At 46.8% G+C, this 19,681-nt stretch overlaps 1 non-coding gene across 1 annotated transcript; it reads left to right on the forward strand.

The window, feature by feature from the left end:
* The first annotated feature begins 17,544 nt into the window (after nucleotides 1-17,544).
* TRNAP-UGG (transfer RNA proline (anticodon UGG)) lies at nucleotides 17,545-17,616 on the forward strand. Its single transcript has one exon. It is a non-coding gene; the product is annotated as a tRNA-Pro (tRNA).
* The last annotated feature ends 2,065 nt before the right edge of the window (nucleotides 17,617-19,681 follow it).

The raw sequence follows: 19,681 nt of genomic DNA on the forward strand, positions 1-19,681 counted from the left end.
TTCTATGCAACCACTAATATAATATAAGAAAAAGAAGACTTGCCAGTCCTATAATGCTTTTGATCTATATTGTTAGTATTTCAATTAATGTACCTGGACTTTTTTTTAGTGAACTTGACATTTCACTTTTTAAGGAACATTTCTCACCCTGTTCCCCACCCCAAATTAAAATATTAATTTATCTACGTATCTATGAAACCTATTCCCGCCATACACCGTTCACACAACGCTCAAAACACAACCTACAGCATGTAGTCTCAGCAACACCAGTAAGAAGTTATTTTGCCTGGTTGGCTGGCCACCTGTTGGAAACCGATATGACCCAGGAACTTAAACATTTTTTTCAGTGCTAACGATTCTGCGACTCTCTTAGATTAATGGATATTTCTTTTAAATCAGCAGCTCACTATGCCTTATCTGTATTGTCTTCATAATTGCCTATGATTTGTATTCCAATATTAGACGTGCTATTAAGATGTCTGTGACACTGTTTTTTGGAATGGGTGGTTTTACTGGTCCTGGCTTCTCAAACCATCCTTGATCTGCAAAATCTCCCTGTATTCAAATATAATACATGAGAGATATTTTGAGAAACATTTACATGCCACTTCTTTTGTCATTACCACATTAGTATCTTTAAGGAGACAAATGGTGCTGTTTATAATAAAGATAAATCTGATTTAAGAATCTTCACCTGTATAAAATAGGACTGGAAGAAAACAGTAATCACTTACCTGCATCTGCTTTATCTCATTCTGTGATGTGTTCAGTAAGAAGCTTAATCTTTTCTACTACAGTCCTAAAATGTTTTCTTTTTCCATCCTAATGGTACATGTACATTTCCAAGAAATAAAGAGTTATACGCTCAAAAGCAAATACACAAGCAACCCATGTAAATCTCTTCTTTTGCTATCGTTACTTTAAAATGAAAGAAGTGGCTGTTCCAGGCATGGCATTCCTCTAGTATGGGCCAGCAGTAGTTTTCTAAGGATGTAAATTAGTTTAAAGTCTCTTGTGCATGAACTCCATTTATGTTTCAGAATTCAATAATATACTAGTAGCTGATGCACAGAGCCTGAAAAAATATTTTATGGGTTGAGAAAATGGAAAATGGGCAATATATAAAAAACAATTTAAAATCAGTCTGAAACAGAGACATTGTAAAAAGGGGTATTGTAACTCTGTCAGTCCTGTGTCTGCAGCTCACTGAGTAAATCAGGTAGCAGAGAGAGGGGAACAGACATGTCATAAAAATACAGTGTTTTAAAAAGCCAATACAACATTGTGGGCATGATGTCACTCCTCAGCAATAATTGTGAAATCTAAGGGGAGAAAAATACACAAACCTTCCCACACTTTGGGGACTCTTGCCCCAAGCCTTTAATTAAGCTCCACTTTCAGCCCCAACAGGTGCTCCGGCACACCGTTCTCCAGTCAGGTGTTTGAAAACTCTGCAGACTTCTGCTCAGAGAAATGTCTTAGTAACCTGTGTCTTCAGGTGGGAGAGAACAAAGCATGTCAGGAAGGACAAAAGACAATATGTTTCATTCTTTCTTAAATCAACTTCTAGGGGTAGGGTTTTGAGTTTGTTTTTTTAAGGAGGAAATGTCATATTTGAATGTTTTCATTCTAACACAGAATGCCAAATCTCTCACTGTGTGATTTTCTAGTGAAATAAGACTTCCAGATTCTCACTCAATCTACATGATGTTTCTCCATCAAGAGCATTAGTTCCTTAAACATTTGTGTGCAAGACATCCCTCTCATATGCACTGTTTAGAAAAGAGAAAAAGCAAAGGAGCACAGTCTGGTCAGATAGGCACCTCTGAATTTGTTGGATTTGGATAGTAGTAGAAGAACAGGTCCAGAGGCCTCAGATTTGAACAGATTGCACACAGATGAGTGGAATCTATTCTTTGATTGTAGACCACAGAATCAGGTGCTTGATCTGAGACTTTGTACTGTACATTAGTCGAATATGTATGAGAATGTATCCATAGCTCTCCTTAGTGCTTTGAAAAATCTTTTTAAATTCTGCCAATGAACACAGAGTCTAGGGCTGGTAGTTTTAATAGACCCTCAGCTACAGAAAATGCATAACTATGTAGGGGGAAACCTTCCCCAGCAAAATGGCATACTTGTGTAACCCCCGTAATACCCAAGTATGTATTCCCTTTCCAATTAGGGGAATGTTAGCAGGGCAGGTGCGCTGTGAGGGGTTTGAACTGCCGGCTGCATGTAATTTCCCTGATTCCCCTATAGAGCAAGGCCAGGACACAGGGTTACCTTTACTTTATACAACTATAATAAGACATAAAAGTTATAAAATTAATACATACATATATATATATATATTCTAATATTATAAAAGCCTTCATCTGTCTTGTCTTTCTGTCTGTCTGTCCATAATGCTTTATTTGTGCTCTGATTGCCTTGCAAGCAGCCAACCAGACTGCGAAGAGGTGTTCAGGCAAGTGCCAGGGTCCCACCATGATGGCAGGGCTGCAGGGCTGCCTGCCTGCAGGGCTGACGTGGCCGTGGCGCGGGAAGGAGCAGGCCCGATGCGGGTGGGCAGGGGGGAGGAGCGGGTGCACTGTGGCAGTGGAGGTGGCAGTGGGAGAGGAGGAGTAGGTCCAGGCCTGATGGGGGGGGTGGGGGGGAGGAGGAGGAGAAGCTGGCCAACATGGCGGTGCGGGGCAGAGCAGTAGGCCTGGCCCGACAGAGCCCAATGTAGCAGCGGCTGGGGGTGGAGAGCAGTGAGCCTCTTCCCCCACCTTACGTTGGCCCCAAGCCCACTCCTCCTGCCCCCTGCCACTGCCGGGTTGGCCCAGGCCCACTGCTATCCCCCCTCCACGGCAGCTCGGCTTCTCCCCACCTTCGGGCCCAATTCTCCCCTGCATTGGGCCTGAGCAAGCGGGCCTGGTCCCTAAGCAGCAGGAGGGAAGCAGGGGGTCGGCCCGGATGATGGGGGGCACAGGACTTGATCCCCGCCCATTCCCCACACTTCCAGTTATTCTTGACAGGCAATTTGCCAATACACACACACACACACACACACACACACACACACCCACCCACGACTTGCAAGAACTGTAGGCAGAGTATATACATATCTATCCAAACTCTGTAAACAAAAGTGGGATCCAAACGGTCAAAACAAGTTCCTCGTTAAGGCATGCAAATGTATACTCCAGTGGAATACCACATTACAAAACATGAGGTGCAGGGTTCACAAACTATGCAGTGCAGGGCTCAGGGGAAATAAATGAGCAATAGCAACGCCCCAGGAAAAGCGGGGGCCCTAGATGAAAGGAGGGAAGTGGAGAACCCTCAGATATCTCAGTTGCTCTTTAACCAACTTTAATATCCCAACTGCTCATCATGGGGGGAAAACCCTCCTCCTCTTGCTTGGGAATCTCCATCCCAGGCAACTCACAACTACTCCAAGGGCCTGGTGAGGCTGTCCTCATCTTTCAGGGTGAGGGGTCTCTCCCCTCAGCAAGGGGACCTCAGCTGCTTTGGGGCTCTTCCACAATGCAGCCTACTCGGGGGCCCTGTGCATTGCTCTGTGCACCTCTGGCCCTGCCTTGTGCCACAGGTTGGAGACCCGAGCTGCCTGGTGCACTGACAGCACTCATGCACATCCCCCATGGCGGGGATGGGGGACATGGCCGCTTGCCACTCTTCAGGCTCTTCCGGGGCAACAGCTGTGACCCCCTGGCCAGTTCTGTCAGCTCTTACTTGTCCTTTTCTTCATCCCTTGACACAGCCGTCCACGTGCTGGGCACACTGCCTTTTTATTCCCAAGGAATATTGGAAATGGACCAATCAGAGACGGGCGGTGTTACTTCCTTTTTGGGTCCAGCTCCTCACTTTGCCCTGGAGTAGGGGCAGGGCAAGCCTCTCTCCTCCTGGCTCCTGATTGGTGCGGAGGGGAAATACTCCCACCAATCATTTTGAACCGTTCTGAAGCCGGCACACTGGGCTGCCACCGGCAAGCCCGCCACACTTGTGTCAATGCAAGTTTAGAGAGAAAAGGCCTAAAGGCCTAATCAGAATAATTCTCACACGTAGAATAAGACAGCGTGGAACAAGTTTCTAGTAGTAGGAACAAAAAACTCCCTCTGACCTGAAGAAGAAAGCACTGGATGTGAAAGGTTGTCCAAGTCTATCCCAACCATGCAGTTGGTCCAGTAAAATTTATCACTCATAAAAGTACTTGCATATCACGTATTTCCTGGACTATCCCAGCTATGCCATCACCCCAGAAGTATTAAAACTCTCAACTGAGACCTGGATTATATTTAATTTTTAACTAGGTACATCTGCACGAGACACTGACTTCACAGTAGCCTGATAATTATGTGTAATACTGTTGCATGGCAAAAATGCGCAGAGATACTACTGCCCACAACCCTAATCACTTAAAAGCTGTCTGCTGGTGCTGCTGTGCAGTAGGTCCAATTATGGTGCATTTATTTACTACCTGTTTATGTAAGTACTAACTAAAGACACAGTAACCACTGCACAGTAGCATCATGTGTAGATGTGCCCACTGCTTCTAAAAAGAGAAAAGATTGCATTCAGCATCATTACAAGCTGTCTGTAATATCTGGCTCCTCAGGTAGGTGTGGGGAAATGTTGTAGAGACCTAGAAGTGAAGAAATGAGGAAAAAAAAGGAAAAGGAAAAAAGATTTCTGGAAAGACATTTAGAGGCAATGAGAGACTGTGTAAATAAATCTCAGCTCTGGAACAACGCCAGCTGGACATGTAGACTGAGACCAATCATCTCTTCCTGAGTTAAGGGGGCAGTCTTGTGGTGCATAGTTTACGCCTCAGACTTTTGATTGGTTGATACTCTGTGGAGCACACTCATTGTTATGTAACTTTTGTCAAGGTCCTGACACATTCAGATCTGAATCAGTCTAGTGGTGCCAGTCCCTACCAGATGTCACTGACAAGAACATAGTCAGTCAGTCAGTCCTCATGATTAGGTCCTGTCCCAGGGGCCACAATCAGTAGGTGGAGAAGAGGCCAGGGTCAGGGACCAAGAGACAGGACTGAGTCAAGAGCAGTCAGGAGGACCTCAGACTGATGATCAGGAGAAAGCTAATAGTCAAAAACTTGACATTTTATTTGTTTGATTGATTCATTATATGCCATCCTTCCCAGAAGCAGCTCAGGGGGGACACAGATACGAGAGGTGTCTATTCTTTCCTGATTTTCCTGATTTTCGCTGTGACTACAGTTATTTGTCTACATCTCAATCTGGACACTTGTGTGCCGGAAGGAAGTCTATTTTTGTACCTGGAGGAAACTACATACATACAAAGACCAAGCACAGGCATTGTCAACAGGGTGAGAGGTTGAAAGAGAAACTTCTTACCTTCTGACTCAATAACCGGGTGACCACCTGGGAGGAGAAGGGCAGGGGTCACAGAACCTATTCGCTTCAATTTTTAAATTCAGGTAGTTGAAGATGACTTTTTCTAATTTCTACCATAGCTAGCTAACAACTCAGGTCAGTCATTATTCAGGCCCTTCTCCTATTATCCTTTAGAAGATATGCCACTAGTATAGTCATTGGGAAAATGGATGTAGGATTGTGCCAGAGGGGAGGTGTCTGCCCTGCTAGGAACAAGGGCCCAGGCTATCCAGGGCTCTCTGCTAGGGGAACAGCTTCCTCACACCATCTGACTTGCTCCCATCCTCCTGGTTCCACATGTCTCCCACATACGTTCCTTTTAAGATCTGCTCCGAATTGGTGTTTCAAAACAAGATCCAAAGACAGCCCTGAGTAGTGCCTGATCTGGGGGCTGGTGGTTAGTAGGCATTCCTGGGAAGCCCAGTTGATCCAGGCTCAAATCATTTGGTGAGGGATGAAGGTTTCCAGCTTCTCCCTTGGATGCCCTGGTCCTTCAGAGGCAAAGATGAGAAATCTTTCTCCCTTTGCCTTCCTGGGTGCAACTCTTGGCAAGTTTGGGCGATCACTGACAACTTTTTCAGTTGTCTAAGCGTGCTACACATCCACAAGGTCTGCAGGTATGTTCCCTGGCTCTTACTGCCCCAGCTATGTGGGCAGGCTTGTGGATTCAGGAATGGAAATCCTTCCTGCATGTCAGTGCCATAAATGACATGTAGACAACCAAAACACAGCCCCAATGACATCCTGGGAAGAATAGTGTGTTGCCCCCGGAAGTTAGGAACAGGGAATAAGAGCAGGGGAAAAGTTGTGGTAAGTTTTTGGGATGAGGGTTATCACCAGGCTTACTAAGACATTTAGGCCTGATTCCTATTTCACCATCAGGTGCCAAAGTGGTACATTTAGAGTAACAAACTGGCAGCTTTCAGTACCTGCATACAACATAATCCTTCTGCTGCTTCTGTACACAGAGTAGAATTTTTCCCCAAGACATACATCTAACCTTTTATGCAATCCATTCTGGTTGCACGAGTGTCAGGACAATCCTGTACCAAAGTGTTCACAGCAAAATCTCATTAAATTAGGTCGGACCATAAACTAGAGATGGAATAGCCCAAGTGAGTTTCTTAGGACCCCTAAAATTGCCCAGTTTCTCAGACACTGTCAGAGAGGAATCAGGATTTTGCTGACAATGGTGTGATATGGAGACCCAATCTTACTTTTATTGCACCTGTCCAATGGCAATTGTTGAGTTTCATGCACATGAAGATGGCTGCCTATAAGGACTGTGGCACAGGCGTTCTGGCCTAATGGGTAGGCTGCTGGGAGAGAGCAGAAGCTATGGGTGGACTCCACATCGCAGTGCAAGTTATGGATCAGGAATCAAAGACTTAGCCATGAGACCCATGAGGGGAAAACCTGAGACAGTGTCCTGGTCAAGGTTCAGGGGTGAGGAAGTGAATAAGAAAAGCAAAGAGGAGATTCCAAGAGCCAAAGCCCAGACACACAGGTGAGCAGGTTGAGAAACTGGAAAAGCAGTGAGTGCAGGATCCACAGAGCTTAACCACAGCAGATCTTCAGACAGAAGTGTTGGCTGTCCTGCAGCCACAGCTGGACTTTATTGTGGAGACTGCTATTACCAGCAGCCCGGCAGAAGGCCCTAACAATGGCCAGTTGTTCAATAACAAAGATGGGCCACAGGTTAGAGCCTGTTTTGGTTAGGCTGGGCTGCCTTTCGGGCCCCTGACACTGCCCCAGCAGAACAGCCCCAGCATTGTCACATGTGGTAAGTCCCCTCTGTCTGACATTGTCCTCACGACTAGGGATCTACCGAATTCACAGTGGACGTGGGCTGTGCAGCAATTCCCTTCATCTTGCAGGTTCCCTGAAATGTGTCCCCTCCTCCCCCGATTGACAGCAGGGCCCTGCCTCTCGCTCCTGATTGGCAGACAGGCAAAAGCTGTGGTTTTAAATATGGTGCTGTTTTGGCCTTCCTGCTGGTCAGACACATGCAGCAGGGCCACCGGGGCCTCTCAGCCTATCAGCAACTGGGGGTGGGAGTGGGGGTGAGGATTTGTGGGGGATTGCAGAGGGGAACCTCCAAAATTAAAGGAGCTTCTGCACAGGCAGCTTCCAGCATGAATTTGGTAGGTCCCTACTCAGGACCAGAGACAGGATACAATGAAAAGCAGATAGGATTTCTGAAAGTCCAGAAGTGCCAGATTCCCAATAAGAGGTCACGTCTGCTTTATTCCCTTCTGGTCTGTGACTCACCATTGAACTGAGCCATGAGGAAAGTCCTGCACGTGATCTCAGGCAAACAGTCCTACTTTTCCAAGGGGACATCGCCATCACTTTCTGGCCATGCAAACCAAAACATCTGGATCCCTCCCCTGCGTCCCACTTCAGCTCCATGAAAACAACAGGGTCCATACATGAAGCCTGCATACTCCCAGTAGGTTGTAAGTGTATTATCCAAACCTTCTGGAGGAGGCAGACGGGTGACTCAGGGGCTCCAGCACTGTGCAAAGCTCTGGGATCCTCTCCTCTGAACCCTTTTTCAAACACTTAACTCCCAGTGTCTGAAGCACAGGGGTTGGCCCAGGGCTGTATGGTCCTCAGTGGCCTACTTTGGCCAACCTAGCCTAGATTATTACAGGAAGTATCCTTTCTCCCATTTCTCTCTTGCTATTCAGTTTGGGGTCGCAGTTTCCCTCAAGCCATATTTGAGTTCAACTACTTTCCTCTTCTGGGAACCATGTCTTGGCTAGTCTCAGAGCCAACTCCACTATCAACAAGCTCATTCATCAGTAAGCCTGAGCACCACAGACACCATGGCCTCTTATTCCTTTTATTACTATAAGTGCCCCCGCTGTATGTTGTTTTGTTTTCATTTGCTCCTGTGCCATTTCACCATGGATGTAAAGCTAGGAAGCTTCTTCTTTCTCCCTGTTGCCCTTTGCTGAGATGTCTTACATAAATCAAATCAATTTATTTTCATAAGGCTTAGACAAATACTTGGTAACATTTTTTTTATTAATGCAATCATCATCAACATCATCATCATCATCATTTTTTTCTACTAAAGAGAAAAGATTAGACTAAAATGGAGTTTTTCTTCTCTTTTGTAAAAAACCATGTGTTCCACCATTCGCCTCAATGGAGTGAAAATGGTATAAAAACAATATAGGTGAGACAGGAATCAAGTCTAAAGTCCCTCGTTCTTTAAAATAGTTCTTGGGAACATGTGCGTCTCAGAACTTAGGATCATAGGATCCTATATTTGTAGGCATGTAGGGCTGGAAGAGACCTCACAAGGTCGCATCTTGTCCAGCTCCTGCTCAAAGCAGGATCATCCCTGACTAAGTATCCCCAGGCAAGTGCCTGTCTCACCTGCTCTTTAACGTTTTCAAGCATGGAGACTCCTCAGCTTCCCTAGGCAGCCTGTTCCAATGCCCGATTGCTCCCAGAGTTACTTAGTTCTCCCTAATCTCCAGCCTCAGTTTCCCCTGCTGCAGTGTGAGACCATTGCTCCTAGTCCTAGCCCCAATAGACACAGATAATCACACATTTCTATCCTTTCTATAATCACCCTACAAGTATTTGAAGACTGTTATCAAACGCTATTGGCAGTCTTCTCTTCTCCAAGCTAAATAACTGTAGCTTTTTCAAACTTTCTTCATAAGTCTTGTCTCCCAGGCCCCGGATCCTTTTTGTTGCTTCACAGAATTATTCAATTGCTTCTTTGAGAACTAGCACCATAATACCAGTCTGATGGGAACGCTGGCAGATGTGATAGGTGAAAGAAATATTATACCTATTAACCAATTGATTTTTCAACGTTTTATTTATTTTTAATGAAAAATGCCATTATTTGATTAATGCCCTGCATTCATTTGGTCCCATCTACTGATCGGCTCCATTTTTTTCAGTCACAAAGACAGGAACATCGAACATCATTCTGTTTTCATTTACTGCTCTGCATTCTTGCCTTGGATGTCAACCTAGCAAGCTTCCTGTTTCCCCCTGTTGCCCTTTTCCATGATATCTTGGTTAAATCAGATCAATTTATTTTATACAAGGCTTAGATTGATTCTTGGGTAACAGACTTTTTTCATAAATAAGGATGCTAAATAGAACAAGTTAACCTAAAATAGAGCTTTTCTTCTCTTCTGTAAAAACTATGGCTGCCTAGACAGGTGCTCTTTGGAGTTCTCATTAGAACGCGTTGGAGCAGATCTTATTAGTCGCCTCTAATTAGAGTGTTGCAGCGTTGCTGCAGTGTCACGTGTATCAAGCCCCTGCACAGTTTGAAATGGCCATGGGGGTGCTTTACCTAAACTTCATAGAACAAGCTTTAAATAAAGCATCCTGTGGCCCTTTTTAAATGCACGGGGGCTTAATGTATGTGGCATTGTGGTCTTTTAAGTAAAGCGGCTATCTGGGAACTATTCTAATTAAAATGCCCCCCTCCCACAATGAAGCACGTGCATAGACACACCGTGTGTCCCACCATTGGCCTCAGTAGAGTGAAACCAGATGGAAAAACAATGTAAGGGAGACAGGAATCACACCTAAAGTACACTGCCTTGCTCGTAAAGAGTTGTTTGGAAGATCTTCATCTAAGTCAGCGGTGAGTCAAGTGTGACCCACGGGCCAGATCTGGGCAGCAGAGGACTCTGTGCCCGTCTGGCCTCGAACATCCGGTCACGTGCCGCTCTGGCCCGGATGTTCGGTGGTGTTCGCCCATCTGTCCCTGGTGTTCCATCAAGTAGATATTTACCTCCTGTGTAGTCTTCCCCTATCTCGCCTGCCGCGACTTTGAATCTTGCTTCAGTGGGAGGTTCTGACCACTGAGGAGTTTCTCGATGGCAGGACGTATGTCTGGCGGTCTTCTGCAAGGCTCCGCCTCCCCTCTACTTTGCCCTTATACCCAGCCTTGACGGGTCACAAATGCCCTCCTGGCCAGATCCCCGATCGCTGACCCCTGACTACGTTTGCCTGGATGGTCCTCTCTGCCTATGTATAAACAGCCTGCAATCCTACCCGTGCCCCAAGGCCGTCTTCCTTTCCCTAAGGCCACCAAAGGCCTCAAAACTTAAACAACAATCAGGCTCTACGAGCCCCATTCCTCAAACCCTCCAACAGTGGGAAACATAAAATGCAAACGAAAATCACTGAAGCACTCTAAGGGGCCCGGCCGCTCCTTTTTCCCAGCTCTCTGGGCCCTATCACCAATACCCGCCTTCAGATACTAGTGGCCTATGTTTGGCCCTATACGCAGCCGTGGTAGCCCGCCTGTTACCCCCCTCTCCTTCTCCTTCATCGCCAAGTCTTTGGTCTTGCTAGACCCACTGTGGTCCTCCAGCGGGTGCCTTTTCCAGCACTACCTGCTGGGACGTCTTGATGCACCAGAGGGTCGTGCTTCACAGCCCCTCTCGCTGCTCTTGGCTCTCGGCTCCCCCCTTGTACGCCTCGTCAGCTCTCCCCGGACCCTCAATGTTCCCACCTGGTCAGATATCTTGAACTGTGCCGGTCTCTCCAGCCCGTCTGCTGTGGCTACTAGTGCTGGATTCTTCCTGCTCCCTTCTGTTCTTTCGACTGGGTCCCCAGTCTCGAGGAGCCGCTTCCGGCTCCCGGCTCTCTCCGCTGCAGCCATCCGCGTCTGCCCGTTGCGTGCTCGGCAGTGTCGTCCCTCGCTGGGAGAAGCAGCTTCTGGCTCCTTTTTGCTGCAGTCAGCCACATCTGCCCTGCCGCGTGGTCGGCAGCGTCCTTTCTCACCAGGAGAAGCAGCTTCCGGCTCCTTTTGCCTCCGCCGGAGCTCTGGGACGACCTCCACTGCTGGTGCTCTCACCGGCATTGATCTTCTCCCCTCCTCCTTGACGGTGGCCTGCTTTAATTCTGCCGGCCAGTGATTGCAGCTGACATCATCTGCCAGCCACAGCTGTATAAAGGCACAGCTAATGAGTCATGCAGGTCCCTCCTTGGGCTCCAGCTTTGCTGTGGGGCCCGCTGCAAGTAAGCATTTCCTTTTTTCTTTTCCTTTTTTTCATCCCCCCTGAGGGTTCCTGACCCAGGGGTTCCCCCCTGGCACTTTGGGGTCTTCCCTTCTGTAACTCTCTGTGACAGACTCCATTTCCCAGCAGCCCCTACTGTGTGGCTGGGGCTGGTTTCCATGGAGACCCCAACAGCACCCAAGCTGTGATAGTGTGGGGACGGGGTTTCTGTGGAGACCAGCCCCAGCGCTGCTGGCAGGCAGCAGTGGTGCCAGCCTCTTCCTGCTGGGGAGGCTGATGGGGAGCAGAGAGCAGGGTGTGCTGGAGCCAAGAGTGGGGTGGACTCAGCTACTATCACCTGTGTGGGGCAGGCAGTGGCAGTAGTGGTGGTGCCACTGGGAAGGGTAGCTACAAGGAATTACAGGGAATTTTGGGGTGGATATAGCCCCCAAAACACCACATGCATTGCCCCTGCTGGCAGGGAAGGGAGCTGCCCTGGCACTGGGTTGGGATCATGTGGTGGTGATAGCATGGTCCAGAGCTTTGATCTGCAGCCTGCATGACTCATGGCTGATGATGGGGTCTCCATGGAAACTGGCCCCAACTATGTGGGTAGGGATTACTGGGAAATGGAGTCTGACCACTGGCTGAATCTGCCATTTTGCCCACCCCTGATATAAGCACATATTATCATAGGAAATTTGCACTGCAAAGGACCCCACTAGTTAAACCACTGCAACCATTGATCTGTGTCTTGGTACATCTATGCCATGCCCCTACTCAAGGCAGGATCATCCCTCACTAAACCACTTCAGCCAAGTGTCCGTCTCACCTGCTTGTGAAAGTTTCCAAGCACGGAGAATCCACAGCTTCTCTAGGTCACCTGATCCAATGCCTGACCGCTGCAAAGTCAGCTGGTTCCCCCTGATCTCCATCTCCAATTTCTTCTGTTGTGGCTTGAGGCAGTTGCTCCTAGTGCTGTACCTTATAGCCACAGAGAAAAGCTCATCTCCATTCTCTCTATAACATCATTCAGCTTTTTGAAGACTATTCTCAAATCCCCCCACAGTATTTTCTTCTCCAGGCTAAATCATAGGGGTGTGCAAAATGGGCCCTATTTGATTTGGATTTGGCCCGAATCAGGGGCAGTGATTTGATTTGTTGATTCGGATCACTGTCCCTGCTTCAATTTGGCTGAATCTGAATCTGAAGATTCAATGCTGATTTGGAGAATCAGTGATTTGGATATACAGACAGTTTTAAATGTTTTTTTTTACGTACCTCGAAGTACCCGCACGGCTTGTGAATGCTGAAATGCTGGGGCGCATGGAACATCCCACAGGAGTGTGGGGGTCCTCCACATGCTCAGTGGCAAACCCAGAAGTACTTCAAGTCCACTTCCAGGTCCTCCGGGGAGCACATCGGGGACCCCTTTCCCCACACCCCCCTGGATCGGCGATTGGCTGCAGGGGGACCCCAGGTGCCCTCCCCCCAGGCCCAGGAGGCACCAGTCACCAAGCCAGAGGAGCATGGGAGCCCTCCCTGCATGCTCCCTCACAGACACAGGACTGCTTCTGGTCCTTTTTTGGGTCTGCTGCCGAGCGCGCTGGGGAGCCCCCCGCACTCCTGTGGGACGCTTCATCTGCCCCAGAATCGCAGCACTCATGAGATATGTAGAAAAACCATTTAAAGCTGCCTCTATGAATCTATCGCCGAATTGCTGAATCTTTCCGAATGTCTCCGAACCAATTCCAAGGGTTCCAATTTGAGTCAGGGAGATAAAAGTGTCCTCTGATTCGATTCAGATTCAGAGATTCGGCTACCAAATTGGGCCAAATCTCCACTGAATCGAATCAGGAACCAAAGCTTTGCATAGCCCTACTAAATACCCCTTGTTCTTTCAACTTTTCCTCATAAGTCTTGTCTCCTTGTGCCCCAGATCACATCTGTTGCCCTGCCACTTTACCTATTAGCTTGACTTTTTGTCTGGGTTTGGGCCTCCTTCAGAGGGTCAGCATAAGGGAAATACAAAGTCTCAAACACCCATTAAATCTTCACTATGCAATAATTTAGTTAAATTTCCTCCAACAGGAGAACTCGAGTGAACATGGAAAAGGGAGTAGACTTCTTCAAACCTTTTTCTAAACATTTAACTGATATAGCCCGTGATTCACAGTAGGTCACTGGCTGTTAAATGACTGAGAAAATTTAGTCTCCTAAATGATCCAGAATACCTTGCTGGTGGCCTTCTCAGCTGAATGAGACTTAGCTCACAGTAAACTAGAACAGTTGTCAATTTTGCTGGAAGACTCTGCATTTCCCAACCAGCTTTCTTAGGGCTCCTAAAACATGTCTGTTTCTCAGGCTGTAGATAAGCGGATTCAGTACTGGGGGAACAATGGTGTAAAACAGACAAAATCTTGTCTTTTTCTGGGGAGTGGTAGGAGCTGGGTCTCATGTACATGAAGATGGCTGTCCCATAGAACATGCCCACCACAGTCAGATGGGAGGAGCAGGTGGCCAGGGCTTTCTGCTGTCTGGTTGAATTCATCCTGAGGACTGCAGCAAGGATGCGAGCATAAGAGGCTAGGATGGTGGAAGAAAGGATAAGGGTTATAAGGATGCTACACACAAACAGCAGAGTCTCATATTGGGACGTGTCAGAGAAGGACAATTTGAGCAGGGCTGGGACCTCATGGAAAAAGTGCCTATGGTGTTCACCTATGAGGAAGATACAGTGACCTGGCTGTGCCCTTCCTCTGACCTCACAGGCCAAGGTACCCCATGACAGGTCATCTCTAGTTATGCACAACAAGCCAACATTCAGCCAGCCAGCCTTGTCATTTTAAACTGCTCAAATCTGTTTTTTCCAGAGACCTAGCTTTCTACTGGGTGCATCTACACATGCATTAACTCTGGCCTAGATTTATTCTGGTGTAAACTAATTGGGAGTAAGTGCTTTCAGGCAGGCAGCTACAAATGGATGGATGAGAGAAGATTTGCTGCTCTTTGTATCAAGATTCCTGCAGCCCTGCCATGGACCCCTGCCACCACCGCAGGGAGCTCCAGACTCTCCCCAGGTGCTAGCCCAAGGGCTGGTAGGCAGCAAGAGGCAGGAAACAACTGCCTCCCGGCTCCTTGGCTCTGCCTGCTGCTGGAGTGGGGACAATGTCCCCCTGCCCCGTAGCACAGAGCTCCTGCCCTGGCTCCCTAATCAGGGGCAAGGGACTTGAAAAGAGCTGCAGGAGAGGGACAGGTCCCAGCTCCCTTCCCCAAATCTACCAGTGGGGCAGCTCTGTCACTACTAGCTTACCCACTAGCAGATCAGGGCAGTGAGCTCTAAATGAAAACAGTGTGAGACCGCACCAGGAGGGCCAGACCAAGATCTGGCCCATATTTCGTTTGAAAACCTTTCATTTGATTCCCAGATTGCAGATTCAGAGTCAGAGCCTCATTCACCCCATTTTGGCCTTGAATTGGACTCTGACCAGGACTGAGTTTGAGGCTGTCATAGATTTGGGGCAGGAAGGAGAGAGCTCTGGTTAATATATATGTACCAATAGAAACTAAGGCACAGCCTCATGCCCTTTGCTGCTAGGAGATACATTACCTTGGCCCCAAATTCTCCAGCTCTGTGCAGAGGCCTATAAATGACCAAATACTCCCTTGCATTATCAGGACAGATCACCAGTGGGAACTGGGTGATAGTTAGACCTTTTATTGGCTCCAAGCATGGCACTCAGTTGAATCTGTCATGTGCAAGGCAAAAAATACATTTAGTTCATGAGAACTGCATTTATGTCCTTGAATGGAGAAGCTGGCCTATTGACTACAATTTCTACATACGCCTTCAGTCAGAACATATCCCTGAAGGCCCCTGTAAGGGTACCGTATAGCCTAATGTATTATTCTAGCCCTTCCTTTCAGAGATTTCTCAGTCTTGGACTACTTGCATTATATTCCGACTCTCTCCTGCCACGTCTTGATTATTGTATGATGTTAATTAGTTGGGAGGTATTGTGTATTTTCTACTGCAGTAGGACTCCAAAAACCTTTGTGGGGATTCTTTTGAGTTAACCCTTTTACTGTAACTCTTCTACAAGACACCCAAGGTTTACCACATCAATTGAAATCACAGTCTTATTTTGTTTAGGTTAACATTTTCTTTATTTGTCAAGATTTATTTTTCTATCTATAATCAACTCACTGTTTTAAAGGCTACTGTTACTTCTCTCCATGTCAGGTAAGTCTTAATATTAACTTAGACAGAATTCAATTTGGCATAATCTTACTTTAAGGGCTATAATGTTGTGGAATCAGAAAAAAAAAATAAATGCCTTAAACTTTGATCATATGAGTTATAAGATGACATAACTGCTTTGTGGGGAATTGCTGGCTCTGTACAGTAGAACAGATAAGGGAAAGTGTTTGTTCTTTGTAACTCCTCTGCAACTGCTTCGCTCACCACAGCCTTGAAGATAGCAGAAAAAAAGTATGTACAACTCTGATTTCCAGGTGCAAGAAGGGAGTGTTATTTCTCGCTTTGTGAACTAACCTCGTCTCCCCCATCGTTCCCATCCTGATAACAGCAAGGCAGCGTGAGCTGGTGTTTGTGGCTGCTTTTTCTGGCGGGCTCCACTATATGATCACGTGAGTTGTAAGTGACTGTTAAAAATATATAAGCCTCCTGATTTTGCTCTTGGGGGGAACCCCTTCCAAGTGCTTGGGAAATCCATGTCACTTTGGAGTCTCCCCTACAGCTGTAGTTTCATTTGAATAAAAAGCTTCTGCTGACCTGACCCAAAAGTATGCTGCATGTGTTTCTACGACAATGTCAATGTAGCATTCTTATTCAGTCCTGTTTATAACACCCTGTGTTTTATTTTTCTTTTAAGATTCCTGAGTCTCTAGGCATGTTCTCCCTTCCTGAGAGCTCACAATGCATCACTGTCTCTTTAAAGTATAGTCGTCTCCCAGTCTCCCTTACCCCTCGCCATCTATAGAGCCTGATTGGCTCAAAACAAAGTCCAAATAAAAAAATCCCAAAACCCACTGTCACTGTAGCATGGCTGATCGCTGCATTTCTCAGCTCCCATTCTCTCGCTGCTCAAGTATTACCTTTTAAGGCTTTTCCTTACCAGTGATTCCCAGCTTAACTGGTTCCACTTGAGCTCCTCTCTAAGTTTCAGATCAGTAGCATTTCATCCTTTCTGTCCATCTGTATCTGCAGAAATAACAAAATTAAATTATAAAATTATCTCCATTCCAAATTTCAGAAATTCAGAAAAAATCTGGAAATATCATAGAAAATCAGAATGGGAAGGGACCTCAGGATGTAATTTGGTCCAACCTGCTGCTGAAAACAGGACCATCCCCAACTAGATCGTCCCAGCCAAAGCTCTGTCTGGCTGGGTCTTAAAAACTTCCAGGAATGGTCATTCCACCCCGTCTCTGCGTAACCTGTTCCGGAGTTTTACTAACCTTCTAGTGAGAAAATATTTCCTAAAATATTCAAACTGAACTTCACTTGCTGTAACTTGAGACTGTTGCTTCTTATTCTGTCATCTGCCATGACTGAAAACAGTCTAGCTCCATCCTCTTTCAACCCCCCTTTCAGGTAGTTGAAAGCAGCTATTCAGTCCCCACTCAGTCTCCTATTTTCAAGGCTAAGTAAGCTCAATTCCCTCAGTCTTTCTTTATAAGTCATGATCCCCCAGGCCCCAAACCATTTTTGTTGCCCTCTCCTGGAATCTCTCCAATTTATCCACATCCTTTCTATAGTGGGGGGCCAAAAACTGAACCGTGTACTTCAGATGTGGTCTCACCAGTGCTGACTAGAGCGGAATAACCGTTTGTTAATATTCAGCTTATTGTCCATTGTGACCCTTAGCTCCTTTTCTGCAGAGCTGCTGCCCAGCCAGTCAGCCCCCAGCCTGCACTGGTGCATGGGATTGTTCTGTCCTTAGTGCAGGACCTTGTCCTTGTTGAACCTCACAAGATTTCTTGTAGCCCGTACGCCAGTTTGTCTAGGGCACTCTGTGGGAAAAAAATTATCCTATAGGTCTCCCTGGGCTGATACTGTTCAGGACCCAACCCCCTTTTTCATTCAGCTACTTGCATGCAATGGCTTGTTGGTCTAGGGGTATGATTCTTGCTTTGGGTGCGAGAGGTCCTGGGTTCAAATCCCAGACGAGCCCAAGTTTTACGAACATGAGCAGGCAGTGTAATGAGGCCTTCAACAAAGCTAATCATACCTTGTTGTGCATTAGCAGGTGCATGCTAATAGAACAAAGAAGGTGATGCTCCCCCTCTATGCAGCACTGGTCAGGCTGCAGTTGGAGTACTGTGTCCAGTTTTGGGTGCCACACTTCAAGAGGGGTGCAGGGAATCTGGAGAGGGTTCAGAGAAGGGCCACTCTCATGATTAGTGGCCTTTGTGATAGACCCTACAGGGGGAGGTTGAGAGAGCTGAATCTCTTCAGCCTTCACAAGAGACGGCTGAGGGGAGATCTTGTGGCCACCTATAACTTTATTAGGGGAGGTGAACGGGAATAGGGGAAGCGCTGTTTACTAAGGCGCCCCAGGCAGTGACTAGGAATAACGGGAGTAAATTAGCTGAAAGTGGATTTAGGTTAGATATTAGGAAGACATTTTTCACAGTAAGGGTGGCCAGGATCTGGAATGGGCTTCCAAGAGAGGTGGTGCTATCACCTAGCTTGGAGGTCTTCAAGAGGAGGCTAGATAGTCACCTGGCGGGAGTCATCTGACCTCAGTCCTCTTTCCTGCCAGAGGCAGGGGGTCGGACCCGATGATCTATTGTGGTCCCTTCTGACTCTACAGTCTATGAATTTATACCTGTTCATGTAGGCAGCCGAGCCTGGTCAGCTAGGGGACTGGGCTGTAAAAATTCCTAAGGGAGGAGGGAGCTCACTCTTTCCTTTGTCCTGGGGCAGACATGTTGGGAAGGGGAAGTCAGTCTTTTTGGGAACACAGACAAGAAGGATGTGCCTCCATGAGAGACAGACTCTCTGGACAATTTGTAAGTAGAAATCCAGAATGTGGCTACTAGTTTAGAACTAAGTTTTCAGCCACATTTTCAAAGGGCCACATGCCCATATTTGAAAGGGTCAATTTATTCTGTTTTACTCAAGGTGTTTTTCTTGTAATATTTCTCTGTCCTGTACCCCGTCCCCATTTTCTCCCTCTTTGATCAATAACATCTATCTGTTACAACATGCCTGGCTGTGAGTCTTAGAGGGGAGAATGGTGAGACAAGCCTTTATTGCTCCCTTTGTTCAGCTGCTAAAGTGGGCTTGGCTTTTTACTTTCCTCCAGAGGCTACTTTAGAATGCATCAAGCAAAAGAAGCACCCCAAGATACCATGGTGGGCTAAGCACCCTCAAAGTATGCAGGGTCTGTGTACCCCAGGCTGGACACATGCCTAACAGGGACCAGAGCCCAGGTGGTGGCAGCAATTACCCCAGGCTTGCAGATGTGCTCCAGGAAGGGACTTGGATGTACATAGGCACCCCAGGAGATACACCTGGTGATATAAAAATATGTCACCTTAAAAAAAAATCCTTGCCTCTTGCATAATTTCTAGACCAGCAAGGCTACAACACCACTCATACACGACATTCAACTTTAAGCTAACTTGAAATTTATCACCAAGTAATTTTGTCAATATCATGCACCACATCATTTGCCCATGTAAAAATGGTTATTCATGTGCTCTTTTCCAGTCTTCTGGGACCTCACCACACCTCCATGAGTTCTCAGGAAGAAAAAAGAAAAGCTAGTGACTCTGTAATGACCTCAGGCAATTCCTCAAGTATTCCAAAAATGTAGAACGAATGCCCAAGATACTGGCTACATTGATAAAACCCCAATGTGAAATTGGGGAAACTAAGGTTAACTGCATAGGACTGCAAATGAAATCCTAAAAGGAAACAAGTAAACTGAGGCAGGAGAGAAGAGAAATGAAGACACATTGTCCCAACCTCTGAGCTCAGAAAAGAGCTACAGAGTCAACTTTCTAAGAGAGGACTAGGGGCTCGATCCTCCTAATGAGGAATGCAAGGGGACATACTTTTGGGTAAAGGGCTCTTGTACGGGGAGTGGGGCCACCTTCTCCCCATGGAAATTCTAACTTGGGGTATTAATAGGCACCTGTGAGTGCCCCATAAATACTACATGAGGCTGCTGTTCTTACAGACTAGTGCTCCTTAGTAGGACTCCTGCATCTACAGAGCACAGAACACAG

This window comes from Alligator mississippiensis, chromosome 11 (genome assembly GCF_030867095.1).
Source record: "Alligator mississippiensis isolate rAllMis1 chromosome 11, rAllMis1, whole genome shotgun sequence".
NCBI classification, from domain to species: domain Eukaryota; kingdom Metazoa; phylum Chordata; order Crocodylia; family Alligatoridae; genus Alligator; species Alligator mississippiensis.